Source organism: Myotis yumanensis, unplaced genomic scaffold, assembly GCF_028538775.1.
Source record: "Myotis yumanensis isolate MYYU_CA2020_CCGP unplaced genomic scaffold, mMyoYum1.0.hap1 SCAF_13, whole genome shotgun sequence".
In the NCBI taxonomy this organism is placed as follows: Eukaryota; Metazoa; Chordata; class Mammalia; order Chiroptera; family Vespertilionidae; genus Myotis; species Myotis yumanensis.
The window spans coordinates 19,920,119-19,941,601 of NW_027223764.1; the positions used below are offsets into that span (position 1 = coordinate 19,920,119).

Genomic DNA, 21,483 nt, shown 5'->3' on the forward strand with positions numbered 1-21,483 from the left:
TTAATAGACTTAAGACTTTGACAAATCAATTAGCCTTTGTGAACCTTGGGAACTTCATATGTGTAACTCAGATGTTCTGCTCTTGCCGGGAACAAAATGAATATTCAAAAGTAAATGAATCTATATGCTCTGCTTCATTTTGATTATTAAATACTATATGTATAAATATGCTTGTAATTACATGGGAATAATGCTGCAGAACTATGACAGAGCCTGAGTAATGATTGTTGCCTCGAGAGGTTGGCCAGATGGAAGAGGGAAACATTTCCCACTATATATCCTTTTGTATCATCAAATTTTTTCCCATGTTCAAGTATTACTTTTTAAAAACCAGCAAAGCAAAATCAATATAGATACAAACCGCTATCTTGTAAATTATGAGAAATATTTTCTATTCTTAGAATTTGTCTTTTCAGATATTCCTAAGTTGCCTTACCAGTCTAAGGGTCAGTCTTGACTGTCAGTGGAAAGTCTGCCATTCCAGCAAAGGATTTGTACCCCACTGCTGTGGCTGCTCTCTCTACCCCATAGTGTTGCTCCTTTATTTGAGGACAGCTTGCAGGACCCATTTATTCCTGCCCAGAAGCAAGCTTTCTTTGCTTCCAGATTTGACCCTCTACCCTTCTCTCCCCCAAAGACTCATGGCCTCAGCACAGGCTGCAAACAGCTGCTCAGGAAGAACACAGAAAGAATGATAAACTCACAGAATTGTCAGGGTTTTCAGGAGGTCTACTCTTGCGGAAGCTGTCAGCTCTGTTTTTATGTGTAGGAATTCCACAGCTTCTCTGAGTAGATCTGGTCCAGTTGAGTCCTTCCATCCTATGTTGTCAGTGAAACATTTTTATCAATTACTTGGATAAAGATAGAGAGTACCTATATGACATGAAAGTGATAAAATCAGGTCCCCAAAATATCTGAATAGGCTGCAACTACATTTATTTAACAAGATGGACTTAATTATACATATAGCTAAGTGATCTATCACTTAATGGGAAGCAATGTTTAAGCATCAGTCTGTATGAAAAAGAACTATGATTTTAGGTGAGTGATGGATTACCAAAAACTTTAATGTGTAGGTCATCTATACATATAAAAGCCTAATATGCAAAGTGTCCCCTCGGGAGTTCGACCGGGAGTGCGATTGCTCGCTATGACGTGCTCTGACCACCAGGGGGCGTCATGGAATGAAAGAAGACCCTGGCTGGCAGCCAGCAGCTGGGGAAAGGAGGCCCCAGCCAGAAGAAGCTGCAGCCTCTAGTGACCCTACCTGTGCACAAATTTCGTGCACTGGGCCTCTAGTTTTAAAATAAGAAAAATAGCTAGAACAAGAAGTACTGCTTCCTGTATCAATGCCTTATTTTTGAGAAGAATAGTAACAAACTGCATATATAGGAGAGTAACAAAAATAGAGAAGAACCTGAGTTATTGTGATGATACTTAATTATGATAGCTAGAATTCGTTTACCAGTTGCTATGTACCAAACGTTCTGTTAAGAGCTTGTATTAGTTTTTGCTGTGTAACTGTAGTACATTAGATTATCACTTAGTTAAATATTCACTCCTTCCTCTCCCCAAATCCATTAGAAGAGTAAACTTTCCACCTCATTAATGCTGAACATGGCTGTGTGATTGCTTTGGACTCAAGGTCCACAGAGTTTATTTCCCCTCCTATTGACTTCGGAGTTGTGTACATTATTTTCTTTGACCAATGGTAAGCTAGTTGATATTACAGGCAAAAGCACTGCTTTTATTCTTTTAGGATTTTTAGTTGGCTTTGCCCTCTTACACTTTCTTTTCACCATAAAATGAACAGGTCTTGGATAGCTTCTGGTCTGGGAAGGACAGGACATGTTTGGAGCAGACCCAGACCCAATATGCAGCTTTTGGAGTGAATCACAGCCAAGACCAGCATAAATCAGCTGAACTCCAGTCAACCTGGCAAGAGAACTAGAAATAAATGCTTATTGTTGTTCACTGAGTTTAGGGGTAGTTATGCAGCATTATTGTGACAATAGTTGACTAGTGGTATAACAGACAATCTTAAAGTTTCAATGGCTTGCAACAGAAAATGTTTTTTTCCTCAAAAGTTTGTGAATCATATGTAGCTCTGCCAGACTTGGTTATGATAGGCTAAGCTTGGATTCAGAATGCAGGTTGGGTTTATGTCTTCTTTGTGTGTTTTCTTATTTTCCTTGAAATGGTGAATTCCTGAGGACATATTCTTATGGAAGATCATCATAGCATTAGAGAGCAAGCAAACCATGCAAGCAGGTTTCAAGTTTCTGATTATATCACTTCTGCTAACATTACATTGGCTAAAGCAAGTCATTTGTCTAAACCAGGGGTGGGCAAACTTTTTGACTCGAGGGCCACAATGGGTTCTTAAACTGGACCGGAGGGCCGGAACAAAAGCATGGATGGAGTGCTTGTGTGAACTAATATAAATTCAAAGTAAACATCATTACATAAAAGGGTACGGTCTTTTTTTTTTTTTTTTTTTTTAGTTTTATTCATTTCAAATGGGCCAGATCCGGCCCACGGGCCGTAGTTTGCCCACGGCTGGTCTAAATTCAGCATCTCTGGGATAGAGAAGTATGCTCCACCCATAGTGACTCTGCATACATGGCAAAAAGCATGAATGCATATACTTCTAATACAGGGAGAATATGAAAGGTTGGGAATAGTAATCACCCAATCTACCCCAGTGCTTCACACAACATTTATTTTATTCTTTGAAACAATACTATGGGATAAATACCATTACTATTTTTCTTTTATAAATGGGGGAAACCGAGATACAGAGAGGATAGTCAATATCCAAATATAACACAGTTAGCAGGTTAACATAGTTATGGGATTGAACCTTCAGAGTGTGATGCCTTTTACCACTATGATTTCCTTCTCCAAGGCATGTGATATGAGCAATGTCTAAAGGAAACAGAGCTGCTTTGCTTGAAGAGGAGAAGCCATATGTTCACCATCCTCTTAGCTCTGAAGAGAGAGATAAGATACATTTTATGTGTTGTCAAAATGTAGTATCCTTGGTAGGGGTAGTGGATAGAGAGATCAAAGGAATGTAAGTTTGGATAAAATTAAAGAAAATCCTTTTAACAGTCAAAAGTTCTCAAAGATGGAATGCATCCAAATAGATACCTAAGTGACCACTGGGCATGGATGTTATAGAGAAGAGTCCAATATAATATATAGAATCAGTTTAGCTTGAAAGATTGAAACTTTAAAAATCCTTCCAGCCAAAAAAGTCAACAATTATGTGAAAATGTAAATTGTTCTGAAAGTGGATAATCATTCTCAGTTAATAAAAACATTACCAGCAGTAATAAATCAGAGTTTTCCAATGTTTAAAATGACTAGAAATTTTAACGCTAGCTAATAATTAAGAATCTTATGTCATGCTCTGAGTCAGCTGTGCCCCATTCTATAATATTCCAGATGTGTGCAATAGATAATTTGGACATGGGTTATTTATGGCAGTGATGTCTAAAGACAATTCATTGAACTTCAGTGTATTAAAATCAATAATGTACATCCTTGTCCTAACTCTGGAGTTTAGTTTTCCTTCCATGTAAAATGGGTGGTTTTAGGTTGGATACTCTCTAAAGATTTTCAACTTGGCTCTGATAGTCTGTGATTCTATATATTAAATATGAAGGATGTAGAGATTTATTTTTTGAATATTTTAAAAATAAAAGTAATTTTGTGCATTCAAAATGCACACTACTGTTCTTTTTCTAAAAACCATCTATACCTAGGCATCTAGGAGAGCATCAAGTGTGAAGAACAGTTGTGCTTGTGTGTCTTTCTAGGTAATACATAGGAATCTGCCTGTCTCTTTTCTCTTTTTCTGCTCATTTATCTTCTCCATTGGATTTCGTGACAAACTTTTAAGTTTAAAATTTAAAAAACTCATAATGAAAGTAGCATTCATAGTTTCTACTACCTGCTTCAAGTTCTAAAGAATACTTTTTAATTAGAAAACATGCTAAAATATGTGTTTGATAGCAAATTGCAATTTCTCATAGAATTTTTTCTTGTCCAGCAGAATGTTTTGTGATGTGATAAACTGAAATTTGTTGACAGGGTCACATGCTAAAGTCCTCCTGCGTTGATGCCACTTAACCTTTCCACCATCGCAATCTCTTACATAATACAGGCTATCAGCTGAAAGTCAGAGAATGTCACAAGACAAAATAAAATTGCTGGGTGGTAACAAAAGCTCCCTCCTACACTTTATATTTTCCAGGAGAGAGTCAAAAGACTAGCCAGTATAATGATATTTGAACCTTCTGTTTCTGCTGAATGTGCCAGTTATAGTAGAAATATCACTTTCTTTGAGCAGTGCTTAAGTAGCACTGCTTTCTTTGCTGTGCTTAAGTAGCATGGTCCATCACAAAACTGTATTTTTTATAACAAATTATGAGAGGGATAGCTTCTTGAAGTCTTTATGTATTAAAATCACATAATTAATGGTATATATTCTCATAGAAGTAAATGTGAAGCCTTGTAATTATAGAAAGGTTTTGAATTTAATAATGATTTTGTTTTCCTAACTTTATCATAACATAATGGAAGTAACTCAGGAGAAACTGCACTTTCCTAAATTAGCAGCATGACATACTGTGGTGGCTGTCTAGCATTCTTCATGGCATTTTATCAGATCTAATTTTCCTGAGTATAGTTATAAACACAAGTTTCACTACTGAATAGTGTTGGGACAGAACTGTTATAAGTAGAAATTATTTTAAATGGAAATATGGCTACTGTTAAAATAACTGCACAATAGTTACCAAAATATTGTGTCAAATTTTAATATACATGAACAGTATAGTTCTCACCTTACTGCTGTCAATGTCTGGTCAATCTGTTTATCAGCTCAAATGGCACCATTAATAGGCAAATATAAACTGTTAATAATTCACTTGGCCTGCCTGGTGTGAAATTGTGTTTTCTGACCTTTTTTTCCAAATTTTGCACATAAACTGGAGATTTATTTCTTATCTTTTATTTTTAGATTACAGTGACATACAATATTATTCAGGTGTACAACCCCATGATTAGATAATTATATAACTTACAAAGTGATCACCCTGATAAATCTAGTACCCATCTGACACCATATGTAGTTATTACAATATTAAAATATTACAATATTATTGACTATATTCCAATTACAGTGACTATTCTGTAATTGCCAATTTGTACTTCTAAATAATTTTACCTTTTTTGCCCCCGCCTCCCAACCTTTCTCCTATCTGGCAACCTTCAAAATGTTCTCTGTATTTATGAGTCTGTTTTTGTTCTGCTTGTTCATTTATTTTATTTTTTAATATTTCACATGTAAGTGAAATTACGTGGCATTTTTCTTTCTCTGTCTGACTTATTTCACTTAGCATAATACCCTCTGGGTCCATCCATGTTGTTGCAGATGGCAAGATTTCATCCTTTTTTTATGGCTAAGTCATATTCCATTGTACAGTATATATGCACCACTTCTTTTTCATCCATTCATCTATTGATGGACTCTTAGGTTACTTCTAAATCTTGGCTACTGTAAATAATGCTGCAGTAAACATATGGAAGTATATGTCTTTTCAATTTAGTGTTTTGGGTTTCTTCAAATAAATAGCCAGAAGTGGAGTTGCTGGGTTCTTCTTTGTCTCTTGTTATAGCCTTTATTTTAAAGTCTATTTTGTCTGGTACAAGTATTGCTACCATAGCTTTTTTTTGTTGTTTCCATTTTTATGGATATACTTTTCCCTCCATTTACTTTCAGTCTGTGTGTTTCTTTTGATCTGCAGTGAATCTCTTATAGACAACATATGTAAAGGTCTTGTTTTGTTATCTGTTCAGGCACAGTATATCTTTTATAAAAATAATTTTGTTTTAATCCTCACCCAAGGATATGTTTTTATTTATTTTAGAGGAAGAGGAAGGAAGAGAGAGAGAGAGAAACATCAATATGAGAGAGAAACATTGATCAGTTGCCTCCCATACATGCCCTGACTGAGGACTGAACTCGTAAACTTTTGGTGTACGGGATGATATACCAACCAACTGAGCCACCTGGCCTGGGCTATCTCTGTATGTTTTTTGATTGGAGCATTTAATCCATTTGAATTTAAAATAATTATTTATAGATATGCATTTCTTACCATTTTACTATTCATATTTTAGATCTTTTTCTTTTCTTTTTTTTAAGTGTCTTTATTATTTATTGTAGTACTGGTTTGGTGGTGACGAACTTCTTTAGCTTTTTCTTGTTTGGGAAGCTTTATAAATCTAAATGATAACTTTAGTGGGTTGAATAATCTTGGTTGTGTTTCCTTACTTTTTATCACTTTGAGTAGTTCTTACCACTCCCTTTTAGCCTGCAAAGTTTCTGTTGAGAAATCAGCTGACAGTCTTATGGAAGCTCCCTGTAGGTACACTAAAAACTACAATGTATTGCTGAGAGAAATTAAGAAAGACCTAAATAAATGGAGAGATATTTATTGAGTCAGAAGACTCAATATTGTTAAACTATCAGTACTACACAAAATAATCTATGTACTCAGCCCTACCCCAATCAAAATCCCAACCTGCCTTGTGTAGAAATGGACAAGTTGCTACGACATATAACTAATATTTTGCTGCCTATGGATTCTTCTAAGATTTTTATGGTTTTCCCATCTTACGTTTAAGTCCTTTATTCATTTTGAGTTTATTTTTGTGTATGGTGTAAATTGGTGGTCTATTTTAATTTTTTACATGTATCTGTCCAATTTTCTCAACACCATTTATTGAAGAGACTATCTTGACTCCATTGTATGCTCTTGCCTTCTTTGTCAAATATTAATTGAGCATAATGGCTTGGGTCTATTTCTGGGTTCTCTGTTCTGTTCCATTGGTCTATATGTCTGATCTTGTGCCAGTACCAGGCATTTTTTAGAACAGTGGCTTTGTAATATAGCTTGATATCTGGTATTGTGTATTGTGATCCCTCCAACTTTGTTCTTCTTTCTCAAGATTGCTGTGGCTATTCGGAGTCTTTTTTTTATATATGAATTTTTGGAGAGTTTTTTTTTGGGTCTGTGAAATATGCCATTGTTATCTTAATGGGGATTGCATTGAATCTATAGATTGCTTTGGGTAGTATGAACATTTTTTTCTCTATTGATTAAGGTATTACATATGTGTCCTTATCCCCCATTGCCCCCCCGCCCCCATCACCCCTACTCATGCCCTCACCCCCCTAGTGTCTGTGTCCATTGGTTAGGCTTATATGCATGCATAGAAGTCCTTCGGTTGATTTCTCCCCCTTACCCCCACCCTCCCCTGCCTTCCCTCTGAGGTTTGATGGTCTGGTCGATGCTTCTCTGTCTCTGGATCTGTTTTTGTTCATCAGTTTATGTTGTTCATTATATTCTACAAATGAGTGAGATCATGTGATATTTATCTTTCTCTGACTGGCTTATTTCACTTAGCATAATGCTCTCCAGTTCCATCATGCTGTTACAAATGGTAAGAATTCTTCTTTTTTATAGCAGCGTAGTATTCCATTGTGTAGATGTACCAATTTTTTAATCCACTCATCTGCTGATGGACACTTAGGCTGTTTCCAAATCTTAGCTATTATAAATTGCTGCTATGAACATAGGGGTGCATATATCCTTTCTGATTGGTGTCTCTGGTTTCTTGGGATATATTTCTAGAAATTGGATCACTGGGTCAAATGGGAATTCCATTTTTAGTTTTTTGAGGAAACTTCATACTGTTCTCCACAGTGGCTGTACCAGTCTGCATTTCCACCAGCAGTGCACAATGGTTCCTTTTTTTCTGCCTCCTTGCCAGCACTTGTCGTTTGTTGATTTGTTGATGATAGCCATTCTGACAGGTGTGAGATGGTACCCCATTGTCATTTTGATTTGCATATCTCTGATGATTAGTGACTTTGAGCATGTTTTCATATATCTCTTGGCCTTCCTTATGTCCTCTTTCGAAAATTATCTATTTAGGTCCATTGCCCATTTTTTTTTATTGGGTTGTTTATCTTCCTTTTGTTAAGTTGTATGAGTTCCCTGTAAATGTTGGAGATTAAACCCTTATCAGTGATAACATTGGCAAATATGTTCTCCCATGCAGTGGGCTTTCTTGTTGTTTTGTTGATGGTTTCTTTTGCTGTACAGCAGCTTTTTATTTTGATGTAGTCGCATTTGTTTATTTTCTCCTTAGTTTCCATTGCCCTACAAGCTGTATCGGTGAAGATATTGCTTCAGTATATGTATTAGATTTTGCTGCCTGTGGATTCCTCTAATATTTTTATGGTTTTCTGTCTTACATTTAAGTCCTTTATTCATTTTGAGTTTATTTTTGTGTATGGTGTAAGTTGGTGGTCTAGTTTCATTTTTTTGCAAGTATCTGTCCAGTTTTCCCAACACCATTTATTGAAGAGAAACTTGTCATTATTCACAGAAGACATGATACTGTACATAGAAAACCCTAAAGACTCCATCAGAAAATGATTAGACTTAATAAATGAATTCGACAATGTAGCAGGGTACAAAATTAACAATCCCATTTACCATCACACCAAAAAAAAAAAAAAATAATAATAAGATACCTAGGAATAAACTTAATTAAAGAGGTAAAAGACCTGTACTTGGAAAACTACAGGTCATTGAAAAAAGAGATAGAGGAAGACAAACAAATGGACAAACAAACTGTGTTCATGGATTGATAGAATCAACATCATTAAAATGTCTATCTATCTATACTAATAAAAGGGTAATATGCTCATTAGATCAGGTTGACCGGCCATCTTCCGGACATCTGACTTCCTTCCGGACAAAGCCATGGTGGTGGGGGCCTAGGCAGAGGTAGTTAGGGGTGATTAGGCCAGCGGGGGCGGGGGGGGCAGTTGGAGGTGAGATCAGGCTGGCAGGGGGTTAGGGGCAATCAAGCCAGCAGGGGAGGGCAGTTGGGGGCAAGATCAGAACTGCAGGGGAGGGCAGTTGGGGGCAAAATCAGGCAGGCAGAGGCAGTTAGGGGCGATCAGGCTGGCAGGGGAGAGCAGTTAGGGGCAAGATCAGGGCGACAGGGGAGGGCAGTTAGAGGCGATCAGGTAGGCAGGCAGAGAGGTTAGGGATGATAAAACAGGCAGGCAGAGGGGTTAGGGGCAATCAGGCAGGCAGGCCGAGGCAGTTAGGGGTGATCAGGCAGGCAGGCAGGTGAGCGGTTAGGAGCAAGCGGTCCCAGATTGTGAGAGGGATGTCCGACTGCTGGATCAGGCCTAAACTGGTGGTCGGACATCCTCCAAGGGGTTTCCGATTGGAGAGGGTACAGGCTGGGCTGAGTGACCCCCCCCCCCCTCCCCCCCGCACGAATTTTGTGCACCGGGCCACAAGTATATATATATATATATTTTTTTTAGATGTATTTTTAAATCTTTATTGTTGAGATTATTACAGGTGTTCCTCTTTTTTCACCACATAGCTCCCCACCCTACCCCAGGCCCTTGCCATCCCATAGGTACTGCATACATTCATATAAGATCTTTGTCTAATCTCTTCCTGCACCCCCACATCCCCTCCCTCTGAGAATTGTCTGTCTGTTCCATTTCCATGCCCCTGATTCTATTCCATTCACTAGTTTATTCTGTTCATCAGATTTTTTATTCATTTGATTTTTAGATTCACTTATTGATAGATATGTATTTGTTCATAATTTTTTATCTTTACCTTTTTCTTCTTCTTCCTCTTCTTAAAGAATACCCTTCAGCATTTCATCTAATACTGGTTTGGTGGTGATGAACTCCTTTAGCTTTTTCTTGTCTGTGAAGCTCTTTATCTGACCTTCAATTCTAAATGATAGCTTTGCTGGTAGAGTATTTTTGGTTGTAGGTTCTTGCTATTCATCACTTTGAATATTTCTTGCCACTCCCTTCTGGCCTGCATAGTTTCTGTTGAGAAATCAGCTGACAGTCGTATGGGTACTCCCTTGTAGGTAACTAACTGTTTTTTTCTTGCTGCTTTGGAGATTCTCTTTGTGTCTTTTGCCCTTGGCATTTTCATTATTATGTGTCTTAGTATCGTCCTCTTTGGATTCCTCTTGTTTGGGATTCTCTGCACTTCCTGGACTTGTAAGTGTATTTCTTTCACCAGGTAGGGGAAGTTTTCTGTCATTATTTCTTCAAATAGGTTTTCAATATCTTGCTCTCTCTCTTCTTCTGGCACCTCCATAATTCGGATGTTGGTATGCTTGAAGTTGTCCCAGAGGCTCCTTACACTATCTTCATATTTTTGGATTCTTTTTTCTTTTTTCTTTTCTGGTTGGGTGTTTTTTGCTTCCTCGTATTTCACATCATTGACTTGATTCTTGGGATCCTCTAGTCTACTGTTGAATCTCTGTATATTATTCTTTATTTCAGTCAGTGTATGCTTAGTTTCTGACTGGTCCTTTTCTATTATTTTGGCATTCTCACTAATATCCTTGAAGGTCTCACTAGGTTCCTCGGAGGTTTCTAGAAGATTCTTGAGTAACCTTATAACTGTGGTTTTGAACTCTATATCCAGTAGTTTGCTTTCTTAAATTTCTTTCATTTGTGAAATGTTTCTTTGTCTCCGCATGTTGGCTGCTTCCCTGTGTTTGTTTCTATGTATTGGGTAGCTGCTGTGTCTCCTTGAGTTGATAGAGTGGCCTTGTGTAGTAGGTTTCTTATAGGGCCCAGTGGCTCAGCCTCCCCAATCACCTGAGGTGGACACTCTTGGTGTACCCCTTTCTGGGCTATGTGAACAGTCTTGTTGTAGTTGAGCCTTGATTGCTGTTGGTATCACTGGGAGGAATTGACCTCCAGGCCAATTGGCTGTGGGGACCAGCTGCGACTTCAGTGGGAGAGCTGCTATGCAGGAGACACTCTTATGGGGCAGGACTTGTTTTAGTGGGGCTTTGGTGCTCATTGAGTCTTTTCCTTGAGTGTGTCACTTATGGATGTGAAGAGTTGTAATCTGGTATGGTCTCACACTGACCACTGGGTACACTGGCTCTTGGATCTCCAAGGAGGTGCAAAGTCAGCCACTGCCTGAGGCCACCCAGCAGGAGCTACAGAGAGATCTGCAGATTCCTCCTCTTTGTATCGGGTTTGGAAGTGCCCAGATGAGGCCCCAGCTGTGAAGCAAGGCAGGCTGGTGTTGGTGCCTGGTCTTGGGCCTTTTTTTTATAGCTTCGGGGCTACCTGACCCAGCTGTAGCTTGTTTGACAGGCTTTAGGCTGAGAAATAACAGGCCATTCATATGCAAAAGCCACTGCACACAGCTTGGGTGGGGTTGTAAATTGGGTGGGGCAGGTCTCGGAATCTCCAGGGAGGAGCAAACAGAAATGTCTGCTAGTCAGCCCTGTACCCAGGAGGTCCCAGCACAGGAACAATGACCGCTGCAAGCACCTCTGTCTGGAAGAAAGCTGCCCCCTGCATTCCTGCCCGGATGCCAGACAGTCCAGTTTCTCCCTGTATCTTCCTGGGTCCCCTAGAGCCTCTCCGGGCACTGGAGCTCAGAGCAAGCGGGAACTTGTAAATTCAGTTTGCAGCGCTGGCCATTTAAGAGGAGCAGCTGGGTCTCTAGCAGCCTGTGTGTCACTCATCCCCAATCCGTACTTGTTTTTACAGTCTGTAGTTCTTACTGCCCGTAGGGACTTATTTCCCTAGCTCTGGACCCCTGGGCTGGGGGGTCTGGTGTGGGGCTGGGACTCCTTGCTCCTCCAGGAGGCCTCCAAAGAGGTAATCTCCCTTCCAGTTAAAAAAGTGGCACACCTGGGTGGTTGACCAGCCTGTTCAGTGCCTCGCACCTCCTACCAGTCTCGATGCGCTTTCTACTTTACCTTCTTCTAGTTGTAGTACTTCCACTCAACCAGCTTTCCTGCAGTTCCAGATGATAGTTCTGTGTTTTAGTTGTACTTTTGATGTGGTTGTGGGAGGCAGCAAGTACAGCCGTTTACCTATGCTGCCATCTTGGTTCCTCCTCTGAAACCACACATATATTTATGCAGCCCTGGTGCCTAGGGTAGTGCCCTCTGACATGGGCTCCCAATCTCGCCATTGCAGAATTCTGGTGCAGAAGATGCTGTAGTTCATGGCTCTCAAACATCAGTGTGCACCAGAACCACCTGGAGGGCTCTTTAAAACAAACCACTGAGCCCCATCTCCAGAGTTTCAGATTCAGGAGGTCTGATGTGGAGCCTAAGAATTTGCATTTTAGCAAGTCCCCTGGTGATGCTGATGCTGCTTACCTGGGAACCCCACTTCGAGATTCTTTCTTGACCTCATATCTATCAAAATATATTTGCCCTAGCCTGGTTGGCTCAGTGGATAGAGCATTGGCCTGCAGACCAAAGGGTCCCAGGTTCAATTCCTGTCAAGGGCACATGCCTGGTTTGCGGGCTCGGTCCAACATTCAGGAGACAGCCAATCAATGATTCCCTCTCATCACTGATGTTTCTATCTCTCTCTTCCTCTCCAAAATCAATAAAACTATATTTAAAAAAAATATATATATATATGTATGTGTGTGTGTATATATATATATATATATATATTTCACATTATATCAACAGGCAGATATCAAATGTTGATTGCTTCAAGGACCTGTCTTATTCTAGGGATAGCTAATTCTCTAGTAAGTAATAAAATAATAATGGATGAAAATACATGACTACATTAACATTTATTTCAATATGGTTTCTAAAACCAAATTGTGCTCTGTGTCCTACATGTTCTGTGGTAATGCTCCAGTTGTCATTTGGAGGTAATAGGATACTAGATTCCTCACTTTCCCACTTCTCCACTCTTTACTGCTTCAATCACAAGAATTTTAGCTTCATCTGTTTTATAAATTGAACTTCTATGTAGGATTTTATTAAATAAAATATTCATGAATAAAAAAGATTGGAAGAGCACTTTATTTTTTCCTTTTTTGTTAATCCTCAGCCAAGGATATTTTCCATTGATTTTTAGAGAAAGTGGAAGGTAGAGGGAGAGACAGAGAGAAACATCAATGTGAGAGAGACACATTGATTGGTTGCCTCCTGTACACACCCTAACCAGGGCCAGGAAACCAACAACCCAGGTATGTGCCCTTGATTGTAATCAAACCCAGGACTCTTCAGTCTATGGGCCAACGCTTTATCCACTGAGCCAAACTGGCTGGAGCTGGAAGAACACTTTCTTAATCCCAAAGTGAGATGAATATAAAGAAAAGAGCTTTTTTAAGGTCCATATAGGGCTATACTTAAAGTTTGCTTTAGATAATTGTGGGTCAGAGAAGAATGTCTTAATTATGATTCACTTTGAATAGCAAATGAAACCAAGCTCCCCACTTTTCATAATCAGAATATATTAATATCTTTACCAGTTGAAGAATTTTCTTCATTAGAATTTATTGTTTCATATCAGAGGCTATCTGCTTTTGCATTCATCCACTCAATTAGAAAGCATTTATGACGCACCTGTTATGTATGATATAGTGAATTGCATGTTTTCTGACCTCAATAAGCCTAAAGTTTACATTTTCTTCGTATATGTGCTTATGGAGGTGGAGGGGGGTGCATATCAATTAGAATACAGAATAAAATGAACTGAATGCTTTTATAGACATGCAGAACACTTATAAAATAATTAATGTAATTATTTTGAACTTATGGGCTTAGGGAATGTTGGAGTAAGGCTTCATGAAGAAGCTGGCATTTGAATTAAGTCTTAAAAGTTGAAAGGGCTTTCAAAATTGAAAAAAGAAATATAGTTTTGTGATCAGTGGATAATAGCACCATATCTAAGATTGAACAATGAATGTAAAAGCTATCATTCAGAATTGAAGGTCAGATAAAGAGCTTCACAGATAAGAAAAAGCTAAAGGAGTTTATCACCACCAAACCAGTATTATATGAAATGCTGAAAGGTATTCTTTAAGAAGAGGAAGAAGAAGAAGAAGGTAAAGATAAAAATTGTGAACAACAAGTACATATCTATCAACAAGTGAATCTAAAAATCAAGTGAATAAAAAATCTGATGAACAGAATAAACTGGAAAATATAATAGAATCAGGGGCATAGAAAGGGAGTGGACTGACAATTCTCAGGGGGAAAGGGGTGTGTGGTGGGGTGCAGGAAGAGACTGGACAAAAATCATACACCTATGGATGAGGACAGTCGGGGGGGGGGGGCTAAGGGCAGAGGGTGGGGTAGGAACCCGGTGGAGGGGAGCTATAGGGGAAAAAAAGAGGAACAACTGTAATAATCTGAACAATAAAGATTTAATTTTAAAAAACCCAATATGTAATTATATATGTGTTTTCCGATGGTCTTAGGTGACCCCAGTGAAAGGGTTGTTAGACCCCCAAAGGGGTCACGACCCACAGGTTGAGAACCGCTGCTCTACTGTATATTCTTTTAGCAGCCCCCTCTGCTGGTTGATTTTATTCACAAATACATTATCATGAACAGATTTCTCAGGAATTCATTCTCCTTACAAATAATTTGTAATACCAACTCACATTTACTAGTAACATTGAGTTTGGCAGCCTTCCATACAATTCTAAAGAGGCTTTTTCAGCAACTTTCCTCCAGCTTTCAGTTTCTGGTACAGACCACTATTTCTTCTCTAAACTTAACTATTCTCTAACTTCCTGCTGATGGTTGTGGCCTTAAGATCATGGAAATCAACCTACCAAGTACAGGGATGAAATTCCTATTGCCAAATTTGGTTTTCTATTAGTTGCCCTGAAAATATTTTAGATATTTAAAGTTGCAAGGAAACAAAGCTTAATAATTATGTATCAGGTTTGTTTGTTTGTTTTTTTACAGGCCGCATTCAATAATCATTGTAGCATTGGGCAAATTACTTAAACTTTCCAAGCCTCAGTTAGCTTGTTTGTAAAATAGGAAGAATAACTATTGTGAAGATTGTTAAGGATTGAGAGGATGTATATGATACTTGATAACTACTAATAGCTATGGTTATTATTTGATAGCTATTATTATTTTCATTTAAAATCAATATTGTTTTTATTTTTTTCAATATTGTGTTTTTATAAACTATGTCTTATTCAAATAGTTTAGTCTCCACAATTTTTTTCTATTCACAGTGTTTTATGAAATCATATTATGTTGTGTTTTCTGATTTCTTTGACATCTTAAAACTAGAAAGAGATTCTGTACTCCACAAATGTGAAGTTTCCACTTTGCATTCCTGTTTCAGATAATGCATAAAAATGTTAAATAAAACTATCCTAGGTCAGGTCCCCAGATAACTTCATTATTAATACATCTTTACTAAAAGTCAAATGCGTTTAACTCTCATCTTTGCTTCTGGTCATTAATATAATTTTCTTTCTAGTGTAAGACATAACTCCATTGAAATCTATGCTGTAGATTTTTTTTGTCTTTGGAACTTGATTTGGTGTGTGTGTGTGTGTGTGTGTGTGTGTGTATGTGTGTGTGTTTAGTATTCTGTATTTTAAAACATCCTTTTCTGTTGTAAATATTGTACTTGTATTAATATACTTTGGGGAATGACTTAAAACTTATAGTGTTCAGTGTTCTTAACTGATCATATATATATGCAAATTGTCCCCTCGGGAGTTCAATCAGGAGACCAAGAGTTCAGTCGCTCGCTATGACATGTGCTGACTACCAAGGGGCAGCACAGAACAAAGGAAGCCAACCCCCCCCCCTGCCCTGGCAGCCGGGAGCTGGGGAAGGGAGTTCCCTGGCCAGCAGCTGGAAGGAAGGCCCTGGCCGGAAGCCAGAAGACCCCGATCGGCCCTGATCGCTGGCCAGGACTAGGGACCCTATCCGTGTGCAAATTTTGTGCACCGGGCCTCTAGTAAAGAAATATTTGTTGCCCCAAAAGGATCATACTGTTCTACTCCAACAAGCAATTGAAGGGCTGAATTGCCTTTACATTGTAGTGAGCTATTTTCTAGGCTACACAAACATATAAGCATGTTTTATTTTTCTATTACATATATTGTCAAAATATATTACATATTTTGTCTGGCTACAAAATATAGATATGAAATTCTCTCTACCTGTGCAAGTAAGCTGGATCATTGAGTCTTGGCCATACTTGGCTTCCTTAAGTAGCAAGGGTTCTCCTGTGGAAATAATACTAAAGTAGTTTCTATTACAATGTTTCTGATTTTTAAGGGGACAATGGATAGCTACATGTGGGATGACTGTGTGCTTGCTAGCTTGGTTGGGAAAAACAAGGGTCAAGGGGATCATTCTATGTTGTCCTGGTTCAGCCTTAGTCTTAGATAAGTACTGTGTCCCTGGGTCTCAGAGGTGAGGCTTTCTCATCAGTGATTCTACCTCATCCTGGATGATAGAGAATCTTTGATGATCTGAACCCAAGGCTGTTTCCTGCCCCACCCACAGAGATAGTAGGTTTTTTTCCCCTCATCTCATCCCTCAATTGTAGTTGGTTTTCAACTGTGCCCAAACAAAAGGAATCCAAAGAGGACCACACCAAGACACATCATAATTAAAATGCCAAGAGCAAAAGACAAAGAATCTTAAAAGCAGCAAGAGAAAAACAATTAGTTACTTACAAGGGAGTACCCATAAGATTGTCAGCTGATTTCTCAACAGAAACTATGCAGGCCAGAAGGGAGTGGCAAGAAATACTCAAAGTGATGAATACCAAGAACCAAGATTACTAGATCCAAGTGCCAGTGTACCCAGTGGTCAGAGTGCTTTTATTGGATATAATAGGTGAATGTTATCTACTAGAGGCCCGCTGCATGAATTCGTGCACAGATGGGGTCCCTGTGGGTGGCCTGCAGGGATCGGGCCGAAACCCGTAGTCCAATGCCACCTTCAGCTCCTACCTGCCACTCCTGCTCATCCCGGCCCCATTGTGCCTGCTGTGGGCTTGTGCCCAATCAGTCCTGATCAGGAGAGGCTTTCACTGCTGCAATAGCACTCGCCAGCCATGAGCCCTGAGTCTGGCGCCTTCCCGAGGGGAGTGGCCTACAGGATCAGGCTGAAACCAGCTCTCCGACATCCCCCGAGGGGTCCCAGATTGCAAGAGGGCCCAGGCCATGCTGAGGGACCCCAGCAGTGCACGATCGGGCCTGGGAGGGACCACTGGAAGGCTCAAGGGTGTGTCCGGCCCATCTCGCTCAGTCCCAATCAGCAGCAATCTATCCTACTGGTTGGAGCATCTGCCTCCAGTGTCAGTGCACATCATAGTGAGCAGTTGAGCAGCCTTAGCATATCATTAGCATATTATGCTTTGATTGGTTGTTCTGCCATTCGGTCTATTTGCATATTACCCTTTTATTCTATAGGATAAGGAACTTTAGTGGTTTAGAATAGAAGCTTGGTTTTCTTGCCCCTCACTAGTAGTGTCTCCCCTCTTTAGTGCCCTGAATTCTGGTTTTCATATGTTCCCCTGTATGTTCCTTACATGTTGTGTGTCCTTCCCTCTTCTGCCTACTGGAATTTTATATCCTTAAGGCCTAGTTATATCTATCATTCATATTTGTCTTTCCACACTTCCCCCTAGCATACTGCCTGTGTGTAGCAGTAAGTTCATACATGTTTGCTAAACTCCAATTAAAGAAAGTTATTTAAGCCTTTCGGCCGGAACTTCCATCTTCCAGTAGTTCGTCAAAATGACTAACTCAAAGGGAAAGAGGAGAGGCACTCTCTATATGTTTTTTAGGCCTTTAGAAAACATGGAGTTGTTCCTTTGGCCACATATGTGCAAATCTACAAGAAAGGTGATATTGTGGGCATCAAGGGAATGAGCACTGTTCAAGAAGGAATGCCCCACAAATGTTACCGTGGCAAAACTGGAAGAGTCCACAATGTCACCCAGCATGCAGTGGGCACTGTGAACAAGCAAGTTAAGGGCAAGATTCTTGCCAAGAGAATTAATGTACATATTGAGCATATTAAGCACTCTAAAAGCCAAGATAGCTTCCTGAAACGTGTGAAGGAAAATGATCAGAAAAAGAAGGAAGCCAAAGAGAAAGGTACTTGGGTTCAACTGAAGTGTCAGCCTGCTCCACCCAGAGAAACACACTTTGTGAGAACCAATGGAAAGGAGCCTGAGCTGCTGGAACCCATTCCCTATGAATTCATGGCATGATAAGTGGGAAAAAATAAAAAAGACCTCTGTGCTGATAAAAATGCTTCTCTTAATTGAGTGGAAGTATGGTGTCCCTTCCCCCCAAAGCGTAATTAAAGAAAACTTTGTGAGAAGAAGGAGGAGGAGGAGGAGGAGGAGGAGGAGGAGAGGAAGAAGAGGAGGAGGAGGAAAATTATTTAATCTAGTGACCTCAATTATAGATTATTAGACTACTGGGTCTTTAGAGTCATTTCATTCCCTGAGAGTTGAAATGTCATGAGTTGGCCTTGACAAGCAAAGAAATGCTGACATTAATTCCTAATGATACATTAAAACAAAAAAAAAGAAAAGAAAGCAAAACAAAAAAACACATTTCAATCTTCTCTGTATGAGCCATACATTTAGCAATTCACAATTGATTTTTTTGTAAGTGAACCTTGAGACAATTCTCTCTCTGCTTGACTACACAGAAAACCATTTCTCATAAAAGAATCATCAACCCATAAAATAGTCATTATGATGCAAAGTGTGCATGAAATGTGCAATATAAGGAAATCAATCTAGAGGAAATTAAGAGAAAGAGCAGAGGACATCAAGAAACCTTCACTTTTGAATTCTCATTTTTTTTTGCCTTTAAGCTCTCAATTCCCAGAGTAAGGACAAGGGGAAACTTTTCTTGTTATATTATTAGAGTTGGATTTTCTTAATATAATTTTAAAAAATTATTGAGATACACAAGTCTTGCTTATTGTCTAGATTTTTTTTTTATTAGCCTACTTAGAATTAGAGAAAAGGCCAGAGAGAAGAAGAGAATACTATTCCCTTTCACTTGTCTAGCCCTTTACAGTTTACAAAACAATTTCACATACATTATGTGTGAGATGTTTAGGACCTTTAGTTCCATTTTATACATAAAGTAACTGAAGCTCAGAACAGATACATGAGTGGCCCAAAGTCATGCAGTTAGTGAGAAATAGAGAGTCAGGTCATCTCTTCTAGCTTAACATTATCAATTGTGTCTTTCTAACTGCTCTGTTTTTGTTAGTATTCATATATATATATTCAAGTTCTAAATGTATGAAGTAGTTGGTGCCAAGGAAGAGATTATTGTGGGTAGGTAGGGCTAATGGGGATATAGCACTTTTACTTTTTCTTGCCCATTTCACTCTAAACCATGCCAACTCACTATACCAAAACATTTTTCCTAATGATATGTATGGAAAGGAGAGGAGATAAAAAGAAGAAGAGATAAGGAGATGAGATTTTAAAAAAGAGAGAAAAGGGAATGAGAAACAGATAAATGTTGGGGTCCTGCCCCAGCAGGTCCAGGGGTTCCCAAAGGTGTGGACAGAGTTGGTGAAGAAGGAATGACACGGAGACAGCGTTTAGTTGATCAGCATAGCCAGGTTCTTTTTCTATTGTCCTGTTACATCTGTATTTATACCATTCGATCCTATAAGCATGCCTCTATAATCACATCATGGTATGTTTTGGGTAACCTTCTACAGTTTCTTGTTTCATTTCCATAGTTTCTTATCTGACCTTTGCCAAAAATCCTGTCTCTACCTAGTTCTGTTGATTTTAATCTTGTCTAGGTTAATCTCTGTGTTCCATTATAAGGGCTATTCCAAGGTCACTGCTCTACTGATAAGCTACAAGGAAGTGACTGAAGGAGATTATCCTACCCAGTAAAGGTTATGTCCTCCCAGCCTCGCTGCTTGCCTTCCCTGGGACTGCCCTGTGTTGGTGTCTCTCCAGGGGTATAGGCTTTGGTACTTTCCCTGGTGGGCAGACCCCTGGGGATGTGGGCCCAACGAGTCCCAAATTTATTGCCAACAGTCTTAGTCCAAGTTCTTCATAAGTAGTACATGGTATTTCTGTAACACTAGGGGGTTTTACTGATTTATTCTCTTTCTTAGTCCTGTTAATCCCTAACTCCAGGGGAAAATCCTCACCTGGGGAAACAACCTTTCTCGGGGAGGTGGTCCTGGTTAAAACACATAGCGCTAAGAGGGGAGCAAACATAATGCTATATACGCCAGGTCCCTTGAAACATAAGCTGTGCAGATGTTTCTTCCCTGCAGCGACTGTGTCAAGCAGCAAGGGTGGACCGGCTTCCGGCAGATAAAGATAGGAAGCTCTATTTTTCTGTCTACTGTCAATATCAAGGCAATGACATTGACTGAGAGAACTTGGATTAGAACTCATATCTTGGGGAGCTTTGTTTACTGAAGCACCTTGCTTCTCACCTAAATGTATTATTTAGTTTATGGAAAACATAAGCATCTCCTCTTTGTGTGTGTGTGTGTGTATGTGTGTGTGTTTGTGTGTGTGTGCACGTGCATGTGTATGTGAGTTGTTCAAAAGCCCTCTATAAATGCTCAGAACTTTTAGGGGAAGTTTTGCTGTTCCTCCTCATTTAGCTGTGAGAATAAAATGGTTTGGCCTTCTGTAACTTGCTTATTGCATAATGACTTTTCAAAGAAGATTAATGGCAAGGATATTTATGAAAATGTCTCTGTGACTTTCATTTGTAACTATTCAGATATGTGGCTTTTGCCATTTGTATTTAATTTACATTTTAAAACTTTTGTTTTAGAGCTCAGCCAGACTACAGATAGCCCAGCAGAGGGCCTTGAAACTGTGTAAACAAATAAAGAAGTGGTCCAATGAATGTTATATGCATACAAGGGGCCCAGTGCATGAATTCGTGTACCTTGAAAGGAACTGTGGGCCTCAAGGCTGTGGTGGGCACAGGGGTGGGTCTCAGCCCATCCTCTGTGCCCCCTCCTGGTCCCTCCTGTTGCGGCCCCCGGTCCCCTGTCTGCCAGCAGCCCTGCTCCCACCGCCACTGCTCCCACCTGCTGATGGCATTGGCCCCACTCGCACCTGCTGACAGTGTGGAGCAATTGGGGCTAGCACCAGCAGTGGGTGCAAGCAGGGCCGGCGCTGTCAGTGGTGGGTGCGAGCAGTGGCTGTTGTCCTGATTACTCCTCAGGAGCAGGGGGAAGTGGAGAAGCCCTGAGGGGCGATCGGGGCCGGCAGCTGCTCAAACCCCCTGATGGCACTGAGTGATTAGGGCTGGTGCCGGCAGCAGGTGCAAGTGGTGGCTCCGGCGCTGGCAGCGGGTGCGAGCGGGTCCAGCGCTGGCAGCAGGTGTGAGTGCTGGACAGGACGGCGGTGCACGGGAGCAAAGAATTTTCAGTAACCACCAGAGGCTCACCCCGATGACAGTGACTGGTGCCCTGCCTTGGTCTGGCGCCTCCCGCTCACCTGCTCCACCATCCTGCCACGGCCAACACCCGCCATGTTCCGCGCTCTGCCACCTGCTGCCGACGTCCCCCATGTTCCATGTGTGCTGCCTG

At 40.0% G+C, this 21,483-nt stretch overlaps 1 protein-coding gene and 1 pseudogene across 1 annotated transcript in view; both read left to right on the top strand.

Moving 5' to 3' along the window:
• HPSE2 (heparanase 2 (inactive)) overlaps nt 1-21,483 on the top strand; it is a 541,259-nt gene that overhangs the window by 256,153 nt on the left and 263,623 nt on the right. The gene's annotated exons all lie outside the window — the stretch shown is intronic.
• Nucleotides 17,658-18,246, top strand: LOC139021471 (large ribosomal subunit protein eL21-like; annotated as a pseudogene).